The 24,975-nt window shown below is 33.6% G+C and overlaps 1 pseudogene; it reads left to right on the top strand.

Moving 5' to 3' along the window:
* Nucleotides 1–4,144: 4,144 nt before the first annotated feature.
* Nucleotides 4,145–24,975, top strand: part of LOC149528690 (protein CHUP1, chloroplastic-like) — a 43,170-nt pseudogene continuing 22,339 nt past the window's right edge.

Below are 24,975 nucleotides of genomic sequence, written 5' to 3'. Positions count from 1 at the left end.
CTCATATATGTTTCTAGTCTGCCATCATTGATTGTAGTTTTGTGATTATAGGGAGAAGTTTTACTTGAACACTTTGCAATGGGGAGAAATCGAAAGAGATGAGTGCCAAATCTAGGGTTACTACACATAAAGTCCTACCCAAGGAGAGGATCACAACTGTGTGGCCCAAGGTTAACAAAGTCTCATCCAAGGAGAGTAACAATGCTCTATACAAAAATATTCGTAAATGAAATATTATATTTTTTTTAATTCAAAATGATTCGAATAATGGCTACAAAAAATAGCCTCTAAACTGTTGGAATACTTAATACAGTGGTTGTCTTTCTCCTTGGAACCAAATGCCCACCTACCACCTGATGACAAGCAGAACAGATAGAAAACATGAATGTAGTAGGTGAGGTTTTCAAATTCTGAAAAGAGGGGGAAACTGGAATGTGACAAAAGGAATATTTTATTCTTTCATTCAGTAGTTTTTTGCAGATCAAGCAGATCAGAGAGAAGTTGCAGAGCTAAGTAGTAAAGGAAGAAGGAAAGAAGTTTGTGCCTGCAGTTGCACGTGCTTCCCCTGGTCACTCTGTAAGTTTTTAATTGTTATATTCATCCTGTTGAAGTAGTGATTGCTCCAGGCACCATTATATGCAGCCATTAGAGCTGCAAGTTTCAGGTTTAAAGTTTAAAGTTTATTTGAAGTTTGAAGTTTTAACATTTAAGGTTTTCTGGTTGAAGCCGAATGCTCCCAGATTTTGTAATAGTTTAAATCTCAGTTGAATAGAAAAGAAAGTATGCATACTTGAATCTATTGTTCTTCGTCTTCTATTCATTGTATTTGAGAAACTTGGTTGAAAGGTTAAAGTTTGGTTCTCTGGTTTTAATCGTGAAAGCATTTACGTTAGATTGTTTCTAGGTTACAATTTTTTGTTAGTTGGAGCCAACCTTACTCGGCATCCATTGTCTTCTTTGTGTGCCAAGCTAACTCGACACCTACTGCATCCTCCTTCAAGTGCCAAGCATTGTCCTTTGTGTGCCGAGCTCACTCGACACCTATTGCTTGTCACTCGGCACCATCAAGTGCCGAGCAAGTGTCGAGTATAACTGGCACTCGACACTTTCATGTGACGAGAAAAATTGGCACTCAGCACCTTCATGTGCTGAGCACTTTTTCAAGTGCTGAGTTAAACTTTTAGGTTTAGGGTTGTGAGTTGAAATTTAAATTTCTTATATTTCTCACATGGTATCAGAGCCTTGAGGCCCCACATCCACAGTGAGTCAAGGCATTTGTTTTCTTGGGATATTTGACATGGCAGGAGGTACAGGAAAGATATGGCAAAAACCACCATCATTTAATGAAAAAAATTATGATACATTTGCAAAGAAAATGAAGACCATTATGGTAGAAAATGATTTTTGGGAGTTTGAAGTTAATGGTTTCAATGATGTGATTGATCCAACTTAGTATGTTTCCCTTACAAATGCACTCAAAGAAGACTCATTTGAAAGAGTCAAGGAGGAAAGATGCAAAGGCATTAAGTCTTATTGAAGTAGCAATGATAGAAACAATTTTCCCAAAGATTGCAGCAACAAATTATGCAAAGGGAGAATGGGGATAACAAAATGAATTCTTGCAAGTCTGAGCAGCAGCTAGCAGACATTTTCACAAAGCCATTAAGCATTGGATCTTTTGTACACCTAAGAGAGTGTCTTGGTGTAGTTGATTTGGATCAGTTGTGATCTTTGTTTTGTTTGGCTTGGGACAAAGGGGGAGTGTTGGAATACTTAATACGATGGTTATCTTTCTCCCTAGAGCCAAACACCCACCTACCACCTAACGACCAGCAGAACAGATAGAAAACATGAATGCAATAGGGGAGATTTTCAAATTTTGAAATGAGGGGTAAACTGGAATGTGACAAAAAGAATTTTTAATTCATTCATTCAGTAGATTTTGTAGATCAAACAGATCAGAGAGAAGTTGCAGAGCTGAGTAGTGAAGGAAGAAGGAAAGAAGTTTGTGCCTACAGTTGCACATGCTTCCCCTAGTCACTCTATAAGTTTGTCATTGTTAGATTTATCCTGTTGAAGTAGTGATTACTCTAGGCACCTTTGCATGCAGCCATTAGAGCTACAAGTTTTAGGTTTAAAGTTTAAAGTTTATTGAAAGTTTGAAGTTTTAACATATTAGGGTTTTCTGGTTGAAGCTGAATGCTCCTAGATTTTGTAATAGTTTAAATCTCAGTTGAATAGAAAAGAAAGTAGGCATACTTGAATCTACTTTTCTTCCTCTTCTATTCATTGTATTTGAGAAACTTGGTTGAAAGGTTAAAGCTCGGCTCTCTAGTTTTAATTGTGAAAGCATTCATGTTAGATTGTTTCTAAGTTATAATTTTTTGTTAGTTGGAGAAGACCTTACTTGGCATCCATTGTCTTCTTTGTGTGCCAAGCTAACTTAGCACCTACTACATCCTGCTTCAAGTGTCGAGCATTTTCCTTTGTGTGCCGAGCTCACTCGGCACCTGTTGCCTATCACTCGGCACCATCAAGTGCCAAGTATAACTAGCACTCAGCACTTTCATGTGCCGAGTAAAATTGGCACTCAACACCTTCATGTGCCGAGCACTTTTTCAAGTGTCAAGTTAAACTTTTAGGTTTAGGGTTGTGAGTTGAAATTTAAATTTCTTATATTTTTCACATGGTATCAGAGCCCTGAGGCCCCACATCCACAGTGAGTTAGGGCAGTTGTTTTCTTGGGATATTTGACATGGCAGGAGATGCAGGAAAGATATGGTAGCAGCCACCATCATTTAATGGACATAATTATGATACTTTTGCAAAGAAAATGAATACCATTATGGTGGCAAATGATTTGTGGGAGTTTGTAGTTAATGGTTTCAATGATGTGACTGGTCCAACTCAGTATGTTGCCCTTAAAAATGCATAGAAAACTCATTTGAAAGAGTCAAGGAGGAAAGATGAAAAGGCATTAAGTCTTATTGAAGTAGTAATGACAAAGACAATTTTTCCAAAGATTGCAGCAGCAAATTATGCAAAGGGAGAATGGGGATATCAAAATGAATTTTTGCAAGTCTGAGCAGTAGCTAGCAAACATTTTCACAAAGTCATTAAGTATTGGATCTTTTGTACACCTAAGAGAGTGTCTTGGTGTAGTTGATCTGGATCAGTTGTGATCCTTGTTTTGTTTGGCTTGAGACAAAGGAGGAGTGTTGGAATACTTAATACGGTGGTTGTCTTTCTACCTGGAGCCAAATGCCCACCTACCACTTGACGACCAGTAGAATAGATAGAAAACATGAATGTGGTAGGTGAGGTTTTCAAATTTTGAAAAGAGGGAGAAACTGGAATGTGACAAAAGGAATGTTTTATTCATTCATTCAGTAGTTTTTTGTAAATCAAGCAGATCAGAGAGAAGTTGCAGAGCTGAGCAATGAAGGAAGAAGGAAAGAAGTTTGTGCCTACAGCTACACGTGCTTCCCCTGGTCACTCTGTAAGTTTGTCATTTTTAGATTTGTCCTATTGAAGCAATGATTGCTCCAGGCACCATTGTATGCAGCCATTAGAGCTGCAAGTTTCAGGTTTAAAGTTTAAAGTTTATTGGAAGTTTGAAGTTTTAACATTTTAGGGTTTTCTGGTTGAAGTCGAATGCTCCCAGATTTTGTAATAGTTTAAATCTTAGTGAAAACATGGAGAAACCTTTCCAACAGCGCCACCAAGCTCAGAAATTTGAAATGCATCTAGAATATTTCATTGTGATCTCAGGGTTACTTGTGCGTCACGAATGTAGTTCTGAATTATATATTTTTTGTAGGTTTTCGGCTTAAATAGAACTAGGGTTTCTATAAACCCTCAATCAAGGGGAAGAATGAAATCAATGCTGGTTTCATTTGATGGTTGTACACATTTCGAACTAGGATTTGTATAACTTGTTCTACAGATTGACAGAGATACCATTTAAACCCTACTATCTCTAAGAACCCTAAAAGAACTCTGAGGAAAAAAAGGAAAAATACTAGGGTTTGTATAACTCACTCTACAATCTAGTTTACAATTTACAGAGATATGATTTATTAGTAAATAAAAAGAGAGAAAAGAACGATAACAAACATTAAACCCTACTATTCTGAGGAAAAAAATGGAAAAATACATTGTCGCTGTCCCTCTTGAGCGGCGCCGCTGGGTTTCGGTTGTTGATGACGACGGGCGGAGCAGTAAGAGGGATACAACTCCCTGGCATACGGATTCAGCTGTTTCATTTTGTTTCAAGTGCTAATAAAAAGCGAAAGTGGAGCCTCAAGGAAGCTAAAGCAAATAGAAAATAATGAGTTGAAACCACGAGGCGGCAGTTTTTATAGCAGCTTCCCATGCAATGGCACCGACCAAAACACATCTGATTTCCCAATGGACTTCGTGGCTTGACTTTTCCATATAAATGGGGACGTTTATGTTTTTTTTATTAAAAATAGAGAGGTTCTAAACCCATGTCATACCATTATAGTAAACTATAGCATGAATTGCAAATGTCTATGTTGGCATCAAAATGGCAATTTTTTATTTTTAAAAAATAAAACAAAAATCAATTTAAAACTGTATTTAAAATTTAAATTTATTTAAAAATACCATTTTGATGCCGGTAGCATAGACATTGCCATAAAAAATTATTATAGTAATATAAAATTAATATACTGAAATAAATTATGGAAGGGGTTAGGCTTTCTTAGGTGATAGTCTTATAAATAATTCACATTATTAAAAGTAAACTTCAATAAAAAGCAAAATATTCTAAGCTAGATTTATGTAGAATCAAATAATTTTTATTCACCTTTTTCATATGATTTTTATTCACTTTTATATTTAATTAATATAGAAGGGATTATTTACCAAAACAATATGGTTTATATCAGCCAATCTAGCACACATTAAAAACCAATTCAAAGTGTAATAGAACCGACAAAGTTAAATTTAAACATAGTTAAATTTATCTAACAATAGACAAAATTTAAAGAAAAGGTTAAAGGTTGTAACTTGAAAATATACAATAACAAATGTATTACATCATATTATCCCTATTATAATTTAAACCATGAAATTTAATAATGGTCATAGGTGTGAACTTCTAGGGAATAATATTTTAATGTATAGAGAAAGTAATATCAAATATGTCAAATACAACTTACTTAACATTTAGAAATGTTTTATTAGGTTCGATAACAAAAAAAAATTATTTCAAAAGATGGATTATGTGCACCCAATGAAACATATTTAATGTTTTTGAAGTAGTTGATAACAACAAAAAGAAACCACAAAATGTTGAGAGTCGAATTCTCTTTAACCATAGTCCTTAAACTTCTATGCATAAGAAACTAAATGATAAACCAGCAGTGTTTAAAAACATCATTACTATTGGTTGAAATAAATGATATAGTCCAAAAAACCCTTTGGGGAGTAAAGTTCATAGATATAAAAAAAAAAACTAAAATGGAAAAATAGTAGACCCTCGTCTACTCCTCAGGTGCTTCCTTAGGATGGATGATACAGTTTCTCCTAGGAGATAGTATAGTCTTTTTTTAAGACTTATAAACTTTGCATCCCTCATACAATATGCACTTTGAATTACATGTTAAATAATATAAATTTGAACTCGAATTTAATAACATGTGCTCATATGTTCTTTTTATTTGATTTTGTAGGGATTGTTGTCTGCTATACAATTTGATGTTTCTACAGCTCCTGATCCATTGACCACTGAGGCACAACCTCGAATACCTACGGTATGAACTTTTGACTCAAGACAAATAATTTGTGCTATTTTTATGTACACATTTTTATTAACTTATAATCTTCAACTTTGATACATGTATACTTTTATGTATTTTGGTTTTACGAATAAGAGATGGATCATACTTATCCATATAGGCCTCAGTATAGTTTATTTTTTACTCCATCTTTTAACCATCTGTGACATGCCGATGATTATCATGGTAGCATATATTTAGACATATCTGTAACATTGGCTATTACTCAAGTATGATATATATACACATGTTTTTATAGTTTATAAAAATATAGTGTAAATCATGTACTTTTTAATTCATATATATATATATATATATATATATATATATATATATATATATATATATAATTTAGACTCAACATTTATTTATCCATAATTTTAGGACTATGTCACCATGATTGTTGTTGAGAGTATGGGACTAAGCCAGATGGAGGTACCTACGTCATCCTTTGAAGTCATTATTGTGATTTATGTACATACATAGTTCAATGGTCTTTATTAAATTTTAAAAATATATGTATTTTAAATTACAAGACCTCACCACTGCTGCATTTGGTAGCTTTCAAAGTGCACCTCCTCCCATTATAGAGGGACACCCATCTCATGTGGTATTATTATGTAGTGAATATTTAATTTATTTGCAAGCTAGATTTTGAGACACATCTCAATTTAGAATGTACATGATGAGACACCTCATGTTATATAGGATGATCCATTTGCCTCGCGGGGTGTCCATCATGATGAGAAAACTCATGTTACATAGGAAGATCCATTTGAGTCCTCTACGCATGGACTAAATAGGATTGTAGATCAGATAGATTAGGTATTTTTGGCACCTTTAGATTGTGTTTTATGATGTACATATTGTTTATTTTGATACACTTTGTATTAGCAAAATTAACTGTATTATATGTATTTTTTGACTTCATAGATCATGTTATGACATGTTAGACCATATAATAGTTTTTTATGACTTCTTATCATGCTAGTGTATGTAGTATAGATTATTATGTTACCATGTCGTAAGTATGAACCATTTTCTTTATTATGACATATTTTATTCATGTTATGACACATTTGTAAGTATATGGTACATAAACAATAACTTTAATAATTATAATTATTTATATAGAAACATTAATTTAAACATATTTGAATGTAAAAGTAATGGAAAAATAGGAGGTCATTACTTGAATTGACAATTAATTTATAATATCAAGTGCACACCTTTAACTTTCAAATAGAAGTAACCTCCTATTTTTAAGTGTTTACATCATGTTTCACAATATATGTAAGACAATGTCAATGACATAAATAGAAGTCAACTCAAAATATAAAATTGGTTCAACACATTTTTTTCAAATGAGGTCTTGCAAAATAAAATTGTTAAACAAAAACACATGTTAATAAAACCATAAATTAATATGAGCTTTCTAAACTATGTAAATATGTGTAATTTGTATGTAGTCACTATGTGTAATTGCACAAGATGCTGATATAAATTTGCATAAATTGTAATTGAGACTTGAATAAGAGGTACATATAAGTTCTCTAATTTTATTTTGACAATGTATACACAAATGTAATTAAATTATATAAGTATATATATAAAAATAGCACAATAAAGAAAAAACATACATGTGTTTGATTTAAATGTAGTCATCTCACTATACCATCTGCATCCTCTCTCTCTTGCAATGCATTTATGATTGTCTAGTGCTTGTCCATTGAAATTGTCCATAATACCTTATTAGCGGTTCTCCCTTTTTATCTTTCTAATTTGATATTCATTGCCACAACCAAATGAGAATAGTGTCAATTCTTCTTTTCAGATTGGTAGTCTTCAAATCTTGGTAAACCATTTCTTCTTGTTAGGAATTTATGTAATCAGGTGCCAACTACAATGACAGACCCAATTGGATACTCAAAACCATTATCATCTACTTGATGACATAACATTTTTTTCTTAGGTCTCACACATCTAGTTAGCCAATACTCAGTCTTTTCATCATTATCATTAGGTGCAATAAGAGTATAAACTTGTCCTACAAGATAAGATAAGGTACATTAATACTTTTATCACATGCGTACATATATAAATAAAATACTAAATATATGTACTTGAATTATATTAATGACATGTACATAAATAAATAGTATAAATTGAAGCATGATCATAGCAAAATTTTAACTAATTGTGCATACTAGGTTGTATGAGGTCTAAAATACAACCATAGTCTTTTGATGCAAACGTAAAAATTCTGGCCTTCATTTTCTATATCATCTTGAAAATATGTATTAGTAGGTGCTAATGAATTTTGTTTCCAATTTTCAATCCATTCTATATTCTCACATTCTTCTTGTTCACCTGCAAGACAAAACTAACAAAAATAAAAAAGCTCCCTAATCCATATAGTCTAATTTTTAGAATTTGAACTCCTAGATGAATGCCATTTAGATGAACTACTAATTGTATCATAGTCATATCTTGAAAGGATATCTTTAACTAGGTAGAAGAAATATTCAATCATAGAGTTCTGACTTGATCTTATGTATAAATATTTGTCACATCATTTGATAATCTCATGTGCATTTTTGAATTTGGCTTTATCCTCAAATTTTAATTTCTCTCTACTAAGGGCTCTCTTCATGCATGCACCAACACCATCATGTTCTCCTTTACCATGTACAACCTCAAAAAAAACTCCATAGATGTTAGATATTAGTTTGCCTATGTGTCGTACTCAACTAATACATTCTAGCATTCTTGAATTGTCTTGTACAATTATCTGATCATATCTAATGTTGTGTCATTAGAATTTGTCTCTCTTTTAAATTATTATAAAAGAGATTGAAACAATATTGGGCAAAATTAGATGAATGAATTTTATTATCACTCATATAGAAATGGTACTCTCTCAATATTTTTTGATCCTCCTCTGTGCTATAAGTGCATGCCTATAAACTATATGAACATAAATTGCTACTTGCATTGATTTGTAATATTGTGATTGTACATCACTTGTGGTGCAAGTGCGTAGTTCTTTGCAAAGTCAACAGCTCAAAGTATATTACCATTTGGAAATGTATTCTTACATATGCAAAATTGTCCATTGATCCATCTAGTATATTGAGAGTTTTTAACATATTTTTGTATGATCACACTCTTAAACTCATCCATAAATGCATGATGACTAACTTTATCTCTAACTAGATGACACCTTATTCCAATCTTCCCATCCTTCAATGGATATTCAATAGTTTTGAATCTTTTTACATCAACTAATTGTTGTCCAAAAGTATTCAAAGGATTTTCATGCAAATATTCATCTAACAAAGAAAGATTGCATTGAAAGGAAAGTATTGATTGTTAGTTGGCTTACAAAACAAACCTGATATGAAATCCTTTATAGTTTGAAATGATACTTTTATACCACATTTCTACAACATTTCTTTACTATGCATGGTACCACATATAGATCAAAATAAATCATAATGGTAATGAAATTAAACATGATTTTTACAATGTCATGTGATTCTTTCCTTGTTAATCCTTACATACATGGTTTACACTTTTCAAAATATCTTTGACTAATGGTAATAGTTAACACCTTACCATCTACAATTTTTTTTGAATAATTCAGTTTGAGTCATGTCCAAAAGGTGTTTACGATGTGGATCACATGTTTTTGAGCCAACTATCAATTTAAGACCATCTCTTAAATTAGGTGATACTCCTATATTGTCATGCCAAAAAATTTCAACCAAACTTTTGACATCACTAGTAAGCTTCATATCACATCTCAGGAGTCTACCACTACAAGTGCACAAAATATTTGTTGGATCACATTCAAAGTTAACATTTCCCTTTAAAACTCTTTCTAAAGTTTAATGATTCAATTAAGATATCCACTTATGTTACTAATCAATCTTTTGTCAGTTTTTGATTTGTTACCTAAAGTTGTTATTACTCGCCGTGATGCATTCTTATCTTTGGAGCAACTTGTCTTTTCAATAACATCAAAGGCACTAGCAAGAGTGGATACAACTTGGTTTAAAGACTCATTTTTATTCTTGGTTTTTGCATGCATTCCTAACCTTTTAATTATTTTTCACATTTTAGACATTTTAATTAGTTGCAATATCAACTTACATTGAAACCCAAATTACGTATTATAAAAAAATGTCTATGTAATCTATAAGCATGTGTCCTACTTTGTCTCCATGAAACCAATCCCTCAAGATTATCCAGCACATCATTAGGAAAATAAAAATTATGTTCAGGAACTTTATTACCATTCTAACATGTTTGTTCAGTAATTGGTGTTTCTACATCTACATTCATACAATTGTTATTTTCAATTGGCATTTCATTTTTACTATTATTTTGAATTTGAATCTCATTTTAATTTTTTCTTGGTATTTCTTATGGAGCATGCATTTCTATTGGATATAGTTGTGCAGCAATGTTTGGCAATCTATTCTCATGAAGAAAATTTAAATAATTTAAATCATAATGTGCTTCTTAAAAATTACCAATTTCATCCCTGGAAAAAATTGATGGTTTAGAAACACACCTATATTGAATGTTTGATTTGAGTGTGCACCTGAATCTCCTTGTATTTGGTTCTCTTCTTCAACCTCTTCATCCATTGTGGTATCCTCAATGTCTTTCTCCTTTGAAACATTTCTCAACTCTCTAATTCTTTGGCTTCTCTCTTGTTGACATTGTGCTTCATTCTCTTTATTTTTTGCAATCTCCTCATTTGTCAAAAATTTTATTTTCCTTTATTTTCATTGTTTTGATCACATGTTTGCACTAGTTTTGAATTTGAATCAACATCATTCAAATTGTAGAAGATAAGAAAATAAAATAAAAATGACATAAATTCACTATTATAGTTCTATATTGTCATTCAATCATTGCAATCATTAAAATTTGGTCTGTGGGGAATCTTTTTAGGCCCAATGGTAGATTAAAAATGAATATCTAATAGCTTAAATATCAGATACCTAATTATAAATTGGGCACCTAGTTTGGTTAATAGCTAGAACCAAATCAAGCACCTGATTTTTGAATTAAAAATAGAGTGCCCGATTCTAGTGACATGGGCATGAATTTGCATGGGGTTTTCTCTTGGAGAAAGGCATGGCATAGGCTTGATCCCATGAATTCTATGCCTTTAAGAACCAATTTTTTACTAAGGCATTTAATCAACAATTTTAGGAATTGTCATAATTTTTATATGGTCATACCCATTGATTTTTTTGACAAAACAAACACCTATTACAGGTGTTACTATTCTAATTTTAAAAATGTACATTCTATAGTGTTTTGAGTTCATTTGTTATTTTTCCATTATTTATTAATCAAAAGTATCTCTTAAACATTAAATAGTGATATTCGATAAAACTTTAATAACTTTTTAAATTATTCATATTTTGTAAATTAATCTACATGTCATCAATTCTCACACAATTATTTTAAAGTTAAAAAAATAAAAATTAAATTAAATTTTGATTAAATTATAGTGTCCATACATGAGAGGTTTTAGAAATTATCTAACCATTAATTAAAAATTAATTTAAAAAAATATTCATTAAAAAATTCAAGAAAAATATTTTTAGCAATCTTTGGTGTGTCAAATATCTTCTTTTAAAAGGATTCACACAAATTCAATTATTTGTGTCAAATTATGGTGTCTATACAGAGGCGTGGTATGATCCTAAAATAGTTATTTAAAAAAAGTGGTTTCTAAAGATCCATAACAAAAAAAATCTATCATATGGGTATAAAAATAAAGTACATATTCAAAAAGAAGATCCCAGGCCCTACAATTTGTATTTGTGAAGTTTTTTAATATTTAATCTCTAAATGGCTCAAATTTTGGCATTAATTGACAATATATTTCAAAAAAAGGAAATAAACTTCCACATTTTGGCCAAAAGTGAGACCCAACTTCTTGCAGTAACCCAAATCTTTGGTACAAGATATCAACAACTATATCATTTGAACTACTAGCTATACTATAGTAATTTATGATATTTTTCATACATATGTTCTTAGAGACTCATCTTCCATCATTTTAGCATCTTGAAATGCACTATTCAAACTTTGTAACTTCAATTTATTAGAATGTTCATCACCTCCAAAACTAATTTCCAAAGTTTTCCAAATCAAATGAGAAGTAACAAGTGAATTTACCTAGTTGCATTCAATTTTAGGAAGTGCAAACAATATTGCTTCTCTATCTCTCATGTTGCACATGAAAAGATCTCTTTCTTCCTCGCTATAAGTTTCAAAATATTTTTCAACAATGATTATTTTTAATGATTTTATCAAAATCTAATATCCTTGACCCATATAAATAGATGTGTCTTCATCTTTTCCTTCCTTGCTGGAAGATTCCATCCCTGTTAGGAGTTGTAGAAGATAGAAGGATCCACTGTCCAAACAAATTTTGGCGCAAGACCACTGAACTCATTGTCCAAGTAATCTCTCAACTATTCCTTGCTGAATAATTATATGTATTATACTTTAAATTATTTTCTCTATCTTGTCAACTAGACCAATAACTATTAGACCTTGTAGACCAGGTCACAAACCTCAGATCCAAATATCAAACTTTAGATCACACAATAAAACATCAACAATGAAGTTTCCTTCACTTTCTCTCTACACTATTTATCTTCACATTCTGCACTTTGTACTGCTGATAATAATCCATATTCATCCATACATCTATCATACATTATAAAGGAAAATGTCCTTCCTTTATACCAAATCCATAAAATAATTCCCTCAGCTGCTTGTTACACCTTCTCAATTAATTATTATAGGACCACATTAAGAATATGTTAGCAATAGCATTAATGTTCCCTCTTGCAACTTAAATATCTTTCCATAAATGTATCATTATGATGAGTAATATTGCCACATCATCACCAACATGTCTTCTTCACATTTTTAACTCTGGCTTCTTAGAATAACAAATCTGCTAAGAGATATAAAAAGTTTACCAGATCATGCCTTTGTAAAGTTTATCTAGATTTAATATCTTATGCTTCTATGGTTAGCTACCTATACTAGACAATAGTATCTCCCTTTAACCTTGCTACTAAAAATACTCAATGATCATCCTGTACCAACTTAATCTTTCTACTATTCTTCTATCAGATAGCACAAAAAGTTGCTACGTTAACATTAATGAAAAACATAGTTATGAATGTTTCATATCATCATGATAATGAACTAATCATATTTCTAAAATACACCCCCATAGAAATATCATCACCATTCATGGTTCCAAAAAGAGGCTCTATGAGAGAGAAATTTACACAAGGAAAATACAATGAGTCATTGAGTGGTCATTTTGCAATCTATAAGATACTAGATTTTTCTCATAGATTCTACTATTGGCCAATAATGATAAGAGATATAAAGATGTGTGTGGATTCACATGTCATTTATCAAAAGAAAAAGGTAACTTCATCAAATACAAGGTTATACCATCCACTTCTTATACCAAATACACCTTGGAATGGCTAAGCATGGCCTATGTAGTTTGGTTGGCTAAGACCAAACATACACTTGAGAGTGTATATGTGACAGTTGATAGTTTTAGTGAAATGGCTCACTTTGTGCCTTGAAAAAATCTCATGATGTCTTCCACATAGCCAATATTTTCTTCAAGGAGCTAGTGAGGATCCATTATTTTTCAATCAAAATTGTGTGGATTCATGCATCATTTGTCCAAAGAAAAAAGTAACTTCATCAAATAAATGGTTATACCAACCACTTTTTATACCAAATAGACCTTGCAATGGCTAAGCATGGATTATGTACTTCGTTTCGCTAAGACAAAACATAGACTTGATAGTTTATATGTGATAGTTGATAGGTTTAGAAAAATGGCTCACTTTGTGCAATGAAAAAATCTCATGATGTGTGCCACATAGCCAATATTTTCTCCAAGGAGCTAGTGAGGATCCCTTGCTTTCCAATCAAAACTTTTTTAGACATAGATTCATAATTCATGAGTCATTTCTTGAAGACTCTTTGCAAAAGACTAGGCACTGACCTTTCTTTATGGTATGCTTATCACCCACAAATAGATGGGTAGACTGATGTGGTTAATAGAAGCCTTGGGAACCTACTTAGACTTTTCCTAAAGGGATATTGTCAAACATGGGATCATATTCTTCCTCAAGCTAAATATGAATACAATGATACCCAAAATAGATCTACTTGCAAGAGTCCTTTTGAAATAGTTTATGGGATATGCCCAAAGGGCATACTGGAGCTTAGAGACTTGAGAAAGACTGTAGAAAAGAGTGATAATGTTCAAGAGTTTTCCATGTCTATGAAGGAGATTCGTGATGCAGTAAATAAACCTTGACTAGTAACACCCACAAAATGAAGAAAATAGTTGATGAGATGTCGTTATGGTACAATTTAATAAATAAAAACCACAATAGGGTGAACCTCATAAGATATAGATGTTGATCCCATTTTTATATTGACAAGGTAGTGACAAAACACTTAGATCATTATTTAACACAACTTAGTGCATATCGAGTAAGTAATACATGTTGAGCATAAGTTTTCAATAATACATGATGAACAATATACTTAGTTAGTTCCCAACACTATTTTGTGCGAAGAAGATAGTTAGTGTCACGTCACTCAATTGCCGAGCAAGTCAATACATGCCGAGTGATTTAGGTGCTAAGTAAAATAATGTATGCCGAGTCATTCAAGAGCTAAGTTACAACATTAAGGATATAGAGGATGTCGAGCATCAGAGCTTTCAAGTGCCAAAAAATAAGTTTTTTTCATAGTTGTTTGTAATGACATAATTTCATATGTAAACTATTTTTTTGCTGACTTAAGTATTTTTTTATAGATTTAGAAGATAAGGATGGATGTATATTTGTGAATCCCTATTCATTGCATGAAACCAATTAGAAAAAGGGATGAATTAAGTAGCAAAATGGATGAATCACAATCATTGATTCTTACCTAACCCTAATCTACCAATGTTTTTCTAAGGAGAGAAAACCCTAAAAAGTTTGAGAGCCTAGTGTGCATATGTGGGAGGAGAAGGAAGAATGCTAAGAGCCAAGAATGAACATTCATGGTGACTATCGAGGTTATGGTAGCAATATGAATTATAGAATTAGAAACAAAGCAAAGTGATTAGAGAACAAAAAAGACATATTAGATCAGAAGGATCAAATGTACATAAGGAAATAGAGGATTCGATATCTAGTAGAGTAGTGCTAAGTGAAATATCAATGCTGAAAAATTCTAATAGGTGAATAAGTGAAAAATCTCTTAATAGAGTAGTCTTAATAGGAGTTTGCAAATCCTTTAACAAAGTGCGTACTTTATTGCGAGTTAAAGTCCTCTAACAAGGCACACTTTTAGCATGAAATTGAAATCATTTAATAGGGTAAGATTTAATAGTCCTTTTAAGCCTTTAATAGGGTAGAATTTTATTAGGGTCATAGCCTTTAAACAAACATCCACAGAGAGACATTATACATAGTTAAGTACATATATACAAATAGATATGAAGTGAGAAAGATAAATATATATGTCCATCTAAATGGGGAGATATATCAAAATAGAAAGATATGGAAAGAGAACAAAATATATACAAATAGATAGGGAAATATGGTGGAATAAATGTATAGATGCAGAGTTTTACAACTATACGAAATGGAGTGGTGGAAAGTGATAGATGGTTAGAGAAGGATATTTTTCAAGATATATAGGGGTGAGAGGAAGATATGGATAGAGATCAAACTCTCTGTGTGTGTGTGAGAGAGAGGATACAATAGAAAAAGATGTACATGGTCAAATAAATTAGTCAAAAAAATAAGGAGATCCAAAGAGGATGAGAGGGAAATCCTAACAAAGGGATAAATACTTAAATTACCTTTCATACATCTGTGGCACACTCCTTTATATTTATAACCAAGAAATGACTATTGTATATGGTTGAAATAACTTATGAGTAAATCTAATGGTATCACAACTCAACCAATGATGTTTTTGGCCATATAAGACACTATATTACTTGTATCTTTATGTTATGTTGCGTCTTAGTACAATGAGATAATTTTAATTTGGGAGAAAATGGTACACTCTTTTTTTAGTATCTTAAATTCGAATTGACATTAAAAATACTTTAGAAATTTATTTGGAGAAAGCTTGCCCCCAATGTAGAGTGCAAGTGGAAGAGGAAAAGTAAATGGATGGATAAGTAGAATTGGAAGACATTGGATACATGATAAGAAAAAAAAGGGAGGAGTCAAGCATCTAGATACATGGATTGTATCCCTTCATATTTATTTCTCTTTCTTTGTTATTTTGAAGGAATTTTTACTATTTTCCCATAGATACTGGTATGATAATCAAAGGAAGAATGAAATGGGTTCAAAAATGGAGGTCAAGGACTTATGAAAAAATTTGGGTAAAGGGGTTGGAGTGGTTGGGAGGAAGACATGGTTGATGGATGCTAGGTTGGAAGACTTGTGGATGAGTGGATGGTGGAGCTGTAAAGATCATTATTGGCACATACGTTGTAGGGTAATGGACAAGAAGAAATTCCGGGGGATATGTAGGAAAAAGTTTGAAGTTAGGAATTTAGGGACCCAAAATGGATGAAGAAGATGATGGATTTTTGGGTATAAGGACACAAAATGGAGTTGGTAAATGGATGTTTTGATGACTTTTGGAAGGAGGAAGCCTTAATTTTCCTTCAGATTTATTGCTTAATTAACTAGCTTTGGAATCCACATAATTTTTGTAGTTTTTTTTTCAGCATTTGTGCCCTTTGGACTTTTCTTGAACATGCTTTTAGAGGCGACATATTGATCCTTGGATTTGTGTGGATATTTGGCTTGATTCACTTTATTTTTGGCATTCAAGTTACTTTCATTGGCCATGGTACAGGTGTATGAGGATAAATAGAATGGAGAGATTATGGATTGTAAAAATTGGAAGAAATTCAAGGATCTGTGCCTTTGCTGATCTTTATTAGGAGCTTGAGGGGATGAAGTGAAATAATTAGATATGGTCGATGGATATATGTAATGACACAAAATGGATGGAAGGCATGAAGGGTTTGGATTTGCAACATAATGACCCAAAATGTATAGAAGTGATGAAGGAAGTGGAGTATGGATATAAGGTCCCAAAACTGACTTGAATATGGATGATGGGAATATTTAGTTTTGGATGGAGGAATTTATGATTTGGAAGGAGTGGAAGATATACCAACATCTTGAGTAGTGTATTTTTTAGTAGTTAATATTCACTAATTGGCTAATTTTAGGAAATTTTGGCTAATAATTTAGTTCTTAAAAATATTTAAAATCACCACATTTTCATTAAATTTAGTTATAAAATATTTATATAGTTAAAGATTCGCCATTTAATAATATAACTTATTTTTATTTTTCAAAATAATGTAAGATTCATCAATATTTTTATATCTCACTTTTGAGGGGGGTTTCTTAAATTATACCTTGATCTTGAGACATTATTTATTCAATAGGATACTCATTATTTTATGTTGATGTTGATGAAAGATCAACCCCATAGCTCGCAAGAATCACCTACATGGAAACACCTATCACTGAAGAGAGGAAAATAATTATGGAGGCAAGAATTGCCAGATCCATAGACGAGACATTCTTGATGAGTTAAAAAAAGATTGCTATAAAGAATTATCTCAAGTTAATTTTTACAATGAGAGATCATCCTTATCAAGGAGATTGAAAGCCTAAAAAGGTCTAACCTAGGTTGCATCAAAATAATTAATTAAAAAAATCAATTATTAGATGCCTAAATTTTAGCTTAAGCAACTAGTGTTAATTAGGAAATATCTAATTACTCGAACACCCCCCTGCCCTTAAGATAAACTTAAGGAGTAGCTAAAAAACCTAGAAACTACTGCTAAAAGTAGAAGTGGGTCCCAAAAAATAAAGCTTGATGAGGTACCCAAGCACAACCAGATCTCTGTAAAGAGGAGAAATAGAGAAAACCACATGGGAAAAACTCTACTCCAAAAAAAGATGGAAAACATGCTGAAAAGAACTAGTGAAGGACTAAAGAAGCCTCAAAAATAGGAAATGTCCCAGAATATAGGAACAAAGATGATCATGTAGAACACCACTAAAGCATGTAGAAGCTGCAAAAATCTATCAAAAGTAACTACTAATTTGAAGAACCTCCACTGAAATAGAACCTGACTAGGTAGAGAAGACTATAATCTATACTAAATTAGGATGCACACAAAGGCAAACAACTAAACTCGAACATACAGATGGCATCAGACACCAAAGCCTGAAGAGCTAATCAATCAAACCAAGGAAGCATGAGAAACAACAGAAGAACCCCCCTAATGCAAACACGAGTAAGGTGACAGACAACTCAAAAAGTGGGCTAAAATAACTACAAGTCAAGGAACCACGATCAAGTTGCACAAAAGAGTACATATGTGTGTACTGAGGTGACCAATCTCAGACATGTCATGAGGCTAATGTCATGGAAGGGACACTCACTAGACAAAGGAAGATGGAGAAAAAAGACAAATATCAACCTCCCATGGTACTTTATAATGATTAGTGCATGTACAATGGGGCACAAGACATAATGAATCCCAAGAATACAATAATCTGTATGAGTGTGCTAAGATGACACTACTCGAATCAAAAGGCAAAACAAGGGAAACAACTGAAATGAAAAATATAGATGTAATATGTCACTTTATCTCAGTACATTTGCCAGAATGCATACAAATGATGTCTACAAAGTTTAGAAAAGTCATACAAGGTACAAGTCATGATGAATCATCTAAAGCAAAGAAATTGATTCTCAAACTTAAAACAACTAGGATATCCACCAGAATGCAAAAATATAGAAGACTGAATTGAATGTACCTAGAGTAGAATCTAGAACAACAACTAGCATCACTAGAAGGAGCCCAAAAAAAAATTTCCAATGATATAAAGAAGTCCCAAATTGGAGATCAAATGCTCAAGATATGCCTCCTAGAGTGCAATATTGTACCCCTAACTTTGACAGTAGAAAAATCCATCAAAATAATATCAAAATTGAAAACTACCTATACCACTGTGACAGGCTTAGAACTAGATTTTTGGTGATATCTCGTTTGCAAAAAATGGAGTATGTATGCCTAATAGGTCTAAATAGATGCTGTGGAGGCGATAGGAAGTAGTGATGTAGTGCTGACATGGTGCTAACATCAGAAAAGGATGAGCCCAAATTTGACGGTCAAATGACCGTTGAGGCAAAAAATGCTATAAAAATGACCCTTGTTGGAGAAAAAGTCCAACTACAAAAAATAGGAGCCAAAAAACAAAGCGTTGGTGCCGGATTAAAACTAGGTGGCCAATACAATAAGGCATGTGTTTAAAAAACATGTGTAGAAAAAAAAATCCCCAAGGAATAAACACTCCATGTAGTGAAAGAAATCTGCCACCCAACTCACAAACCACGGTTAATGCTAGAAATCCTTTGCATAGGAATCAAACTCCACCATGCATCAGTGATGATTAATTAGGCCAAAGAGGGGATGTGGCATTAAAATTACACCATAAGTCCAAGGAAAAGAGCTTCACAACATCATACCATCCAATACCTATGTTCCAATGAAAAATAAAGGGTTGTGGCTCAAGGAGTAGACATAGCCACAGGGCTAAAAAACAAGCTTCCAAATGCATTGTCCCGAAAACAAATAAACTCCACCCAATCAATAGTCACACCAGACGCTAGCTGTAGTGTCCAAAATCACAATAGTAGAAGAATCTTTTACCATCCATCCCTCACCAAGGGCTCCCCCAATCACATGTGCAAGCTAAAGTTGGGAGGTTCGGTTAATGCACATGAAGAAGCCTGCTGCATCAATGCAAACCGTCAAAAGAAAAAATTGTGACAAGGCATGTGTGGGAGCTGGAATCACAACCAAACATGAGAGGTTTTCAATGTTAATAGTGCCCAAAGGAAATCATGCCACTAGAAAAGGTAGGAAGATGTTGAACAAATAAAATCACACTCCCAAATCGATGCCCCAAAATCTGAGGAGGACATCCATGTGGGCACAAAGATAGAAAAGTACCACCAAAATAGCGGGAAGTAATCATGCAATGTGGACTAGAGTAAGCACAAGTCATGTGGAAAGGAGAAAGGCTAAATATTAGTAGTGCTGACAAAAAAATGGGATTGGTTTCCAATGCCTTCCAATACATATCGCAGAAGAAGATATGCAAGCCGAATAAGAGGTCCAATCACCCAAAAAATGCATCATCTCCAAAGTAAAATGCATAACATCATGGCCCCCCAAAAATGGCATGATCATTGAACCACAGATTCCAAGGAGGAAGGTGGAGTCAAAAAATTCTACCCACATAAAAAATATGCCAAAATCTCACCAAGTATTCCACCAAATTAGGCATCAAAACATCGATCTCCAAGCCACATCCTCCAAAATCACAATGAGGCACCAAATTAAGCATTGATAGGGAGTATGAGGGGTGTGGATACCTAAGAAAAATTTTCTCTAAAATCTAAAAATTTTCAATGTTAGAAGATGTGGAATTGTCAAAATGATCATACGACAAAACCAATGGTGCCTGAGCCATGTGTCGGGGTTCCTAGGGAGATCCACTCCAATCACCAAATTTGTCATTGCCTCCAAAAAGGAATGCCACCCAAAGAAGAAACCACCCAAAGATCACTACTAGTAGAGAGTTGAAACAAATTGATAGAAAAAGAGCTACAGGTGGGGCCCAATAACTTAGCTCTCTAACAGCGGTGTTAAAACCATTGATAAAACCACCAAAGTTGCAAACACTATGATTAGATGGTTGCACATAGACTACAGATCCAATCACAAACAAGGTAGGTGTAGGAAAACTAAAACAAATTCCTCCAGTGAGCTTTTAATCAAAATATATATTTTGATAAAATAAAATCGCTACCTCAATTTGCATGCCTAGGTCAAAACGACCTGGGTGCAAAATTTTTTTGCCTCAGATTTCAACAGCATCCAAACTAGACATATTTAATATGGAAATGGGGGTTTTCAAGTGCTCTGAGCTCCATGGTGATGTTTATTTCTACTCAAAGTTCCTCAAAAAATAGTGACCCCCTAGATCCAATATAAAAAATGCTAAAAGCTCAAATCTGAAAACCAATGTCTGATCCAATGCCAAATCTGTCACGAACATAATAGGGGCATAAAAATTTGGAGCTTAGATACTATGTTGAGGTTCATGAAAGATCAACTCCATAGCTCCAACGAATCACCTACATGCAAACACCTGTCATTGAAGAGAGAGGCAAAAATTATGGAGGGAAGAATTGCCAAATCCATAGATGAGACATTCTTGATGAGTTAAAAAAAGATTGCTATAAAGAATTATCTCAAGTTAATGTTTACAATGAGAGATCACCCTTATCAAGGAGATCAAAACCCTAAAATGGTCTAACCTAGGTTGCATCAAAATAACTAATAAAATAAATTAATTATTAGATGCCTAAAGTTTAGCCTAGGCAACGAGAGTTAATTAGGAAATATTTAATTACTCTAACATTTTCAATACAAGATACAAGTTCATCTATATGGGGTTCATGAGTTAATTAGATAGGTGCAACAAGATATCATGGAGGATTAGGATCACAAGAGGGATTATGAGGGATAATAGGATCATGAAATGAAAATAAAGGGGTACTTTGATCTTGATTTATAAGATGATCTTGTATTGGGATGGAAGAAATGATTGGATCATATATCAGAATAGAATCATATAATGGAATAGAATCATATAATGGACTGGAGGGAATGGAACCATGGGATGGAGTGATTTGATATTGACATGGATGAGTATTAGTGGATGGAGTGGAAGTGTAAGAATTTGTCTTAGGCCAGAATTCACCCAAGAACTAAAGAACTCAACACAAGCACATAGTAGACCAAAATAAACAGAGTATGATTAGAATGACGATATTCATTCAATATATTAGCTTAGCCAACTTGAGAGTACACTAGGAGTGCCTAAATATAAAGGCCTCAGGAGAGCTTCTAGAATGCATAGAAGTCAGCATCATGATATGTCATACAATCAGGCACATGTCCACAAGATATGGGTTATCCTCCATTGAGCATGAGATTAAGTGTGATGATGTGAGGATAAGCCTACAATAGTGTAGCACACAAATCAGTGGTATAGACAACATGTGCTAAATTAGGAGTGTGGATAACTGTGTTGTCAACATGACAACTCAATGAATGATGCATACTCCCATGTTGTAGACACTATGTGCATAATTAGAGTTGCATAACTCAATGAGAGTTCACAAACTCCTAAGTGTCTCACCTAGAATAATAATAAAATAATGCAAAATAATTAACTAATGCATTAACCTAAGTAAACTTAAGTAAGTTTAATATGTAAATATTGATTTACACCAACACCCCCCCTTAAGTGCACCTTAGGGGAATACCCTTAAGCTTACAAAATCTAGGATACAATGCAAAATGGGTCCCAACTACTAGGAAATGTTAGGTACCCATGTACATAATGATATGCAATCTCCCATAAAGTGGGGAAAGAGGGAAAACCTCATTGGAAAAAACCTCTGCCAAAAAGATAGATGAATAGGGATGCATGGATGGATGGAGCAATCAAGACCCCTCCATTACAACATACATCTAGTATATGCATAAGAGAATGATGAGAAGAGGAAGAGAGATAGGATGGGCTCCCCCCCAAAAAGGAAGAATTCCAAATAGTGAATACTTTGATGAAGAAGCTGATCCAAGACTGCAAAATGGTGTTCCTCCCCTTAGGAAGAAACAATTCCAAGGGTACAAATGAGATGCTTCCACTGTGCATGGAAAGAATCCCATAGATAAGTGTTGTCTCTAAAACCTCCTCAACTGGCTGAAGAACCTATCCCAAAGAACTATATGTCTCTGCAACTAATGAAGAACCCTACTGCAACTACTAACCATAAGTATCTATAATCACTTCAACCCATGAGGATCGATCATGTAGAGAATGAACAAGGGAGTCATATGGAACCCTCATGACAACTGAAGAAGGTGATTCTGCATCAAGAAGAAGAGGCAAATCATGAATACTATCCCCCAAATCTATCACTACACCTGTATCTAGAAGATTGAATGTACCCTGTTGTTCTGGACCTATCACTGTGGCTATGTATGCATGTGGACTAGACTAATGAAGTGAACTCTCACTACAACTATCAACAGAACTTCACATGTTTGAATCTATTGAAGCACTATCACTGAAATCAATGTCAGTTTCCACACTGTATGATGTGCGAAGAGGAGTAGAGGACAAGCTAGGTGAACTTTCCTCAAAGTATACATCCTTCTCCACAAATATCTGATGTGTCTCAAGATCTAGAAGTCTATATGTCTTCACACCATCTTCATAACCAATGAAAGTACAAGGCCAAGATGAATGTGCCTTGCATCCCCTAGAAGATAGCTTTTCCCATGTAGGACAACTAAAGACCCTGAAGTGTTTCATAATAGGTTTTCTACTACACCATACCTCAAAAGGAGTTTTTCCATTTAAGGCTAGATGAGGAGAAAGATTAAGAATGTGAGTGACACTAGAGATTGCTTTGACTTCTAATGATGGATCTAGAGACTTGGGATGAATCATGCAACTTGCCTTAGACTTAAGAGTGTAGATCCTCAAAGCTACAACATCTATCCTATGCAAACTAAATGCTGATGGAGTCTAAAGATCAATGCCCTCATGTCTGCAAAAGTCAATAAGTCTTATGTTCACATACATGCTACCATTGTCAATGCAGAGTACTTTGATGGCTTTCCTAGATTTTTGTTCTACATGAGTCTTGAAGTCTAGAAATTTGTCCATCACTTCATTCTTGTTACGTAGAAAGTAGACCCAAGTGAACCTTGAAAAGCCATCAACAAAAGTGAGTATATAGCAACCTTGGCTGAATGCAAAAGGACCTGCTAATCCCATGTGAACCTTTTGTAGAACACCTATTGCTCTTGAAGACTTCCCTCTTTGTAACTTCCCCTCTCGATGTATATCCACTAAATCTATTGAACATTCACCTTTGAAAAAGTTGATTTGAGGTAGACCTTTCACCATGTGGTATGTGAAAAGTTGCTAAAGGTAGTGGTAGTCAAGATGACCATACCGATTATGCCATAATTGCATGTTTGAATTTGATTGAGTTAACAAGGCTTTTGAACTAGTCTTGGGCACAAAATGAGAGAATGAGTACAACCTCTTGTCATGATTCACTTACCCCACTATAACCAAGGAATTGTCTCTAAGACTGTGCACCTTAACTGAGTCTCGAAGGAACTCAACTCTATGTCCATCTCCGAGGTGAGTGATTTGGTAGGTTGATAGGAGATTCAAAATTAGGTTTGGAACATAGAGAACATTTTGAAACTCTCCATTTTCCATCTCCACATTTACTTTTCCTTCAAGTGCCATTTTGCTATCATTTCCCATGAAGATGTGCGGTACCTTTGATTGCTTGATTGAAGAAAAATACTCCTTTGAAGAACCCATGTGATATGAGGCACCTGAGTTAAATATCCATTCTTTTGAAGAGTTTGAATTAGCCATGAGTGCTTGCCCTTTGCCTTTTGAATCTGAAGATGACCCTTTATCCTTGTAAGCATTAGGCAATGGAACATTATGTTTCCTCATGATGTTGGTCAATTCATCAATCTTTCTGAGATAACACTCATGCTCTTCATGACCCAATTTTTTGCAATAAGCGCACTTCTTTTTCTCCTTATTATTGTCCCCTTTCTTGTTGGAATTTGAGGACTTGCCTTGTTGATTGGATTGTGGTGTTGTCTTTTTTGCATCCTCTAATTTGTGCTTCTTCCATTTCTTCTTACCCTTTCCTTTATTTGAAGATTGTCTAGCTAAATGTTGAGAACCCTCATTGGCCACCAATGCTTTGAATTGAGGTGTTTTGAGAATCCCCATTGATTTCAACTTCTTTTCTTTATCATCCAATAGTTTAGCATATTCATCAAAGGTGACTTTCTTGTAGGCAGACCCTAAAGTAGTCTTTGAGGTGTTAAAAGAAGATACAAATG

This window comes from Cupressus sempervirens, chromosome 11, assembly GCF_028749045.1.
Source record: "Cupressus sempervirens isolate cs-2001-9-10 chromosome 11, ASM2874904v1, whole genome shotgun sequence".
Classification (NCBI taxonomy): Eukaryota; Viridiplantae; Streptophyta; class Pinopsida; order Cupressales; family Cupressaceae; genus Cupressus; species Cupressus sempervirens.
This window is presented reverse-complemented; position numbering and strand designations above follow the sequence as displayed.